Raw genomic sequence first — 7,029 nt, 5'->3', positions numbered from 1 at the left:
TGTTAGTAATTGATTCGCGTTCAGGGAGAAACGCGTTCGCGAATCGTTTCAAATGTATTTTCTGAGGGATACTCACATTAGGGTGATTCATATGGTGATATTGTGAAAGGGAGACAAGTTACTGTCACATTGTGTACACAAGGTACAGTGACCAAAACTAGGTCTACCCCAGTATGAGAATGTTAGGTAAATACAAATAATATCTGGAAAGCAGATAGATATTACCAATTTTACATTAAGCTTATAATGGGCCCACCAGTAGATAAAAATATGTGGAAGTAAAGTAAATGTTGTTTACAACGTGTGCCTCCATAGTGACAGAGGTAACAATGTTAAATCAGAAAATTCAAAAGTTGCAACACAATCAAGATAAATATACAGCAGGCATATAACAGGGAGCCTTAGAAACAAGTAACAGTGTCAACAAAATTGCTTAGTTAATTCAATTACTCCGAATGGTTCTACAGAAAGCACATGTAGTTTATTTCTTCATTGAGTCCCTTTGGAGCAAGGGAGCCAAGGCGGTCAATCCAGAAGGTTTCTCTCTGGTCCATCTTCCTTTGGAAATTCTCATGCGTATCATTTTTAGAAACCACTTCTAAAATTACAAAACGGATCTGGGCCAAGTTATGTTTCCTCTCATCCCAATGTCTTGATACCGCTGAGTTTGGATTGTGGTTCCTTATGCATGATCTGTGTTTGTTCCATCTAGTTTTGGCTACTCTTAATGTCTGACCCACATAGTACAGTCCACAAGGACATTTAATGGCATAAATGACATTGAATGAATCACATGTAGCAAAATTCTTGAGTCTGATGTCTCCCCTGTATGTGGATGTTTAATTGTTTCTCCTTTAGTTACATAGCCACAATTGCTACAATTCAAACAAGGGAATGTCCCAATTTTTTCTGTGAGTTTTTTCTTCAGCGCTGGTTTCGTTTTGACTAATCTGTCTTTTAAGTTTCGGCTCCGCTGGTAGGCAACTGTAGGAGCTTCCTTAAACAAGTGCTCCACTCGATGGTCACAAAGTAATGTGTTTCAATGTTTCTTAATAATGCTTTTGATGCAATTACTTTGACGTGAATATTTGGAAACAAAGACGAGTGGTGGAGATTGATCCTGCTTTGTCTTGACTTTCAGTAAGTCTTCTCTTTTCTGGGTGTCTACACGAGCTTGAGCTGTGCTTATCTCTTCTTCCGAATATCCTCTGTCTAAGAATTTCTTGCCCATTTCTTGGATGGCCATCTGGTACAGTGAATTTAAGATGAGCAACCTAATCGGGGCTAACTGAGAAGCGCCTTTCCTAATAGAGTGTAGTCACTCTGTTTTTTGGATATTTTGTGTTTGAATAGGTCCTAATGCTACAGGACCTTTTATGGACTGGCTGCTCCAGGCAAAAATATTTTTTGAATATACTTCAACATATTGTTTCATCATCGAATGCAACTACTAAAAAGATTTAATCTATAAGTGGTGCCCTCCTCTCTCACTTCATTTTTTAAGGTTAGAGAATGTGCCATTAGGCATTGTTGATTATGTTAACTTTCTGTATGAGGCTCACTTTGTATAACCCTATAAAAAACCTAAGGTTTGTGTGCCCAGGGCCACACTTTCGGAACAGTAATGCTACGCTGGTTGCCTGATGCTCGTCTGCACAGCTGTATAGAAATAAACCACGCCTCTACCTTTGCTGCCAGGTTTCCTATTTGGATTGTTTGGTAAAAGCACCAGAATTCAACATATGACATAAAGGTGCCTAAGTGTGCCTTTTAAGTTTCTCTTCCTAGTTCCGTATTTGAGAGGGAACCAGTGCAAGGAAAAGAATAGCATGGCAATGCATAATTCGTAATTTCAAGAAGACGGGCAGTCCAATTCTGAATACATTTGCTTTTTTTTTATTGCTCCGGGCAACTTGAGATAAACTGCATTTTATATTCTATTCTTGTTTGTATGATGGCAGTGACACCATGACACCAGTCTTATTATCATTCAGGTTCAAACATTTAGTACTCATCCATTCAGCAATGTCCAACATACAATGTCAGCATTTCATAGTGACATTATCCATGTCTCCATCTAACCAGATGGCATAAGTAAAGGAATTAAAGAAAAGAAAATCATAAGTTGAATGTACACATGAGAGAGAGAGAGAGAGAGAGAGAGAGAGGGAGTGGGGAGATAGAGGGAGAGAAAGAGACAGAGAGAGAGAGAACAAAAAGAAAACCATTGGGGTACTCAACAGATGAGAGTACAAAGAAACCACACACATTCAATCTTCTTTTTTTATTATGATACTAGCTGTCCCCGGCCACGCGTTGCTGTGGCTCAGTCTGGTTAAATGGAAAAGAAAGAAAAGAGCAAGCGCACATTTCTAATATGTTTACTTTCACAATGCTTGTGGGTAGTTTTTAATGACTCTGGCGGTTCTCCAAGTTGAGGCAGTTTAATTTCCCCAGTGGCGCAACACATTCCTTTCGTTTCTCCATTAAATTTCAGAGCCTTGTAATAAGGACACACTTCAGTCATGGTGCCAATGAGAACATGAAGCTCAAACTATAATCATCAGCTGGGTTGTACCGGATTGCAAGGCGATTGTAATCGCGTGATTGCTGAGCACGGAGTCGTGTTTGACGCTGATCTGCTGTTTCTCGTTGATGTCTTTCAGCCACTCTCAGCCTGTTGCGTTCACAGATCTGAAGCTGTAGAACGCGATCGCCGTGCTCGCAACCGTGCATCCTAAAGTCTGGCTGCACGTTGCTCTGCTGCTTCCTCGGCACGTATTTGAGCCATTCTAAATTGGAAACATTGAAATGGAATCGTAAAATAGCGTGTGTTGCTTTTACATCCAACAGATGGTGCTGTTTTTCAGAAAAGGCATGTTTTTACCTGTCACAAGTGTGACATCTATGTATAGTAGGTATATAAAAAAATGCGCCTATTCAAATGCAACGTTGTGTCAAAATTTCAAAGCAATCGGTAAAGAACTTTCGAAGATTTAAGATTTTGAACAAACACACATTTACATTTTTATTTATATAGATAGATGATTTAAAACAAAACTTACATAAATAAAAACAATACAATTCATCGGTCAAAATATAGTTACTAAAACACTATATAAAAACAATACAAAATGTCAATTTTCATCTTTAACAATGTAAGTTTACAAGACATAGCATGTTATATATATTATTCATGTATAGCCTTCATGACCAGACTCACCAGGAGCCAAACTTCCTGCTAAAGTATAATCTAAATGTAACTTAAGTCACTATTTTCAATGTTCTTAAAGCCCCTAGAGTATCCAAGACATAATGGAAAGGCTCTATTTGTCAAATTACCAATTGAGAACTCTCCTTCAATGATCTGGGCAGCTATGACCAATACATGTCTAATTTTGCATGGTCCACCCCCTTGTGAAACTTTACCTTTTGAGATTCACCCAAGCCTTCCATGCAGGAGATGATTACATCTCTAAAATTTGATAAATACTTCTTCCTCAGTGGGCTCATAACTCCATCTGAATTCTCTCGGTATTCCCCTTTAACTGCACAGAGGTCAAAGCCAAATTTCATGAATGCTTCTATTTCTTCCAAAAATCTTAGATAGACACTGCTCAAATGTAAATGTAACCATGCACAACTTAAATAATTATCATTAGAAAATGTAAGTCTCTATATCAGAAGTTAAAATCACTCGTAATTAGTGACCATGCTTAAAAGAGAGAACACTCTTTATTGGTTGAGCTGAGGTCCCTTAGTGTCTCTGAAGAGTGCTTCTAGATCTCGACTGGTGGGCGCACGTGCGCAGCAGGCAGGGTCACTCACCAGCAGTAGGAAGCCACCATCCACATCTGTAGATAAGGACGATGCAGGACTTAAGAAGAAAGTCATTAACCTCAGGCCTATCATGATGGACTGTTTCAGATAAGCACCTATACGTTTACAGACAGGTGGAAGCCACCATCCACATCTGTAGATAAGGACAATGCAGGACTTAAGAAGAAAGTCATTAACCTCAGGCCTATCATGATGGACTGTTTCAGATAAGCACCTATACGTTTACAGACAGGTGTGCCCTAGTGAAACCATTTCCGATTGGTCTGCTGGGTGATTGACAGCCCTATGGCTGTGAATGAATTGGAACTTCCTTAAAAGGCAATGTTTTTGGGACTAGAGGCAGAGTCGACCACTGGAGGACAACATCCGACGAAGACGACGTGAAGAGACGCCAGCAGCACACTCCTGGACCGCAAAGTGCCCAGTGAAGCCCTGCAGCTGTGGCGACCCAGTTTACGTTGACTGGGAAGACTCATATGGGACTACTTCCTTCCTTGGGCTGGTGGGACCAACTAGCCTTAAGACAATCTTGCTTTTGGCGCAACCTCTGACTTGCTGTGACTTTCCAAGGCTGCAGAATTCCAATGCCCGGGGACCACGGACCATCGAGTGCATTGTCTGCCGAAGTGCGAATCGGGCCAAAACTTCATGGGCATCCAGAGGACCCCTACAGAAGCAGGAAATCTTCATCCACAGTCCCCTCACAAGAGTCCAGGACTGAGGGATCAAGTAACTTCTAACCAGAGCTGTTCATTTTTTTGGCTCTGAGAGAAAAGCCACCAAAACCACAAACAGCTGCTGAATCAAGGAGAATCCATTGCTGCAGAGCTCCTCTCGAGTGCTGCTGCAGAAGCCCGCCAGACCTCCTCCCTTTCATTACCACGACCAAGGACCAGCAACAAGGGATACACTGGGAGCACCGCAGCCGTGGAGTGAAAGCTAACAGAGCCAACACCTAACAGGCACTGACCTGTGTGCCATAGCCACAGCACACACAGACACTGTTAAGCACACAGGCCCTGGGAACCTGCTGAAACTCAGGGACCCCGTCACATCCATTTTAAAGGCCAACAGGAGCGTGCACAGACCCAGAAAGAGCTAACGCGCTGCTTAGGGCACCATCATGGCCCCAAACCTGTCCACTGGTATACTCATCCCACCATGCTCACAAAGCAGTCCTCTGACGTCATTCCTCTCCGCACTCATTATCGGACAGCCATACCATTCCCCCACTAAGATCTCCCCAGCCCAGCCCCCAAACACAGCCACACCGCTGTCTACACAAAAAGCCCAGGCCCACTCTATCCCTCCTGTCGTTGACCTAAGGAACCAAAGACTCGGATCCCGCTCCCACAAGATCTCCACCGTAACGGAAAAATGCCTGCATACTGCCCCGCCAGGGTCTCCCACACCACCTCCTCCACACCCAGCACTCCTAAACCTACCGCTATACCTGTCACTATTACCAAACCCAAATCTAGCCACATTGCAACCCCACAACTTCAATTCACTCTCATCAACGCTAGATCTATGCAAGCCCACGCCAAAGAAATTCATGACCTCATCACTGACCTAGAGCTTGATGCCTTAGCCATCACAGAAACTGGGCTACATGAAGCCTCCGGACCCACCATCTGCCAATCCCTACCACCGGGATACACCATCCTCCGCCAGGATACACCTACCAACAAAGGAGGGGGTAGCCCTTATTGTTAGAGAATCACTCAAAGCTAGACAAATCAAGTCCGCCACCTCAGACCACTTTGCTGCACTCTCTGTAAAAATCTCCCTCTCCCTTAACAACACCATCACATTACACCTAGTCTACCGTCCTCCTGGCCCTCTGCTGGACTTTCAAGCTATTCTCCTACACCTGATTGGTAGCAACCTCAAAACCAGCTCCAGATCCATCCTCCTAGGAGATTTCAACCTTGTCTTCCAGTATCCCAAAGATAAAAAAAGGCAAAGTCTTCGCCAAATCTCTCCTTGAGCTGGGCTTCATCCAAAAAGTTGACAGCCCAACCCACATCAAAGGTCGCATACTAGACTGGCGAGCGGATCACAACTGTGGTGCGGACATCAGGTGCAACACCCCTCGCCCCTGGACTGACCACCACCTTCTACACTTCCTCATACCGGACAAAATACCTATGCAACAAAACCCAATGCCTGCCACCTTAGTTAGATCCAAAAAAATGCTCACCAAAGATAGAAATCCCCTCCCTTCTTGAAGCATCAGCCCTTGCATGACCTCTACCCAATAATCCCACAGAACTGGTTCATCTCTAAAACTCAGTCATCAAAGAGGTAGTCGATATCATCGCCCCTCTAGAAAGTAAAAGAGCCAAAAAAAACAAACACTCCAACTCTTGGTACAATCAAGACCTACTTGACTTAAAAGCTCTAAAAAGACAAGCCTTGAAGAGCTGGCAATTCAGCCCCTCCACCCTCACAAGAGAGTCATATCTATCAATTGCTAAACAGTATAAAAATGCCATCGCCACAGCTAAAGCCACTGCCTACAACTCCAGAATTAACAATGCAAAATCAAAATCCAAGGAATTATTTGCCATTTTCAATGAACTAACTATTCCCCCCACATCTACACATCAGACCGTAAAGGATGAAAAATGGTGTAACAACATCCAACACGCTATGTTAGACAAGATGAACCTACTCCAAGAGAAAATTAAAACCAACCTCAACAGCCTACCCAAAGCCTCACCCCCAACACAGACTGGCACCAAGCCTCAAACCCCCGCCGCAGACTCAAATCACCCCACACCCTTTACCTTCAGAGAAGTAACCATCCCTGAAGTCATAGGAATCGTAAAGAACCTTAAACCCTTGCTATGCAAAGGCGATATTTGCCCTGCTAACATCATCAAGGACTGTGCTGCATCCTTAGCACCTTTCTTTACAGCTTTTATTAATGCATCACTTACCTCGGGCACCGTACTCTCTTCCGATAAGGAAGCATGGGTTTGTCCACTGCTAAAAAAGCCCACACTTGACCCAGACTCCCCCAACAATTACAGACCGATCACCACTGTGCCATTCCTTCTGAAAATTCTTGATAAAGCGGCTTACCTACAGATACAAGCCTAACTGGAATCGCACAACATCCTGGGCAAGAGGCAATCTGGGTTTCGCCCACGGCACAGAATCAGCCTTGCTAGATTTAAAAAA

At 43.3% G+C, this 7,029-nt stretch overlaps 1 long non-coding RNA gene across 1 annotated transcript in view; it reads right to left on the bottom strand.

The window, feature by feature from the left end:
* Nucleotides 1-1,910: 1,910 nt before the first annotated feature.
* Nucleotides 1,911-7,029, bottom strand: part of LOC138528317 (uncharacterized) — a 920,355-nt gene continuing 915,236 nt past the window's right edge. The window contains exon 4 of the long non-coding RNA XR_011284119.1: nucleotides 1,911-2,792. This is a non-coding gene — a long non-coding RNA (uncharacterized lncRNA). The remainder of the gene's footprint in view (nucleotides 2,793-7,029) is intronic.

This window comes from Ambystoma mexicanum, chromosome 7q (genome assembly GCF_040938575.1).
Source record: "Ambystoma mexicanum isolate Mex_15411 chromosome 7q, UKY_AmexF1_1, whole genome shotgun sequence".
In the NCBI taxonomy this organism is placed as follows: domain Eukaryota; kingdom Metazoa; phylum Chordata; class Amphibia; order Caudata; family Ambystomatidae; genus Ambystoma; species Ambystoma mexicanum.
Note: the sequence above shows the minus strand (reverse complement) of the source record. Positions and strands in the feature narration are given on the sequence as shown.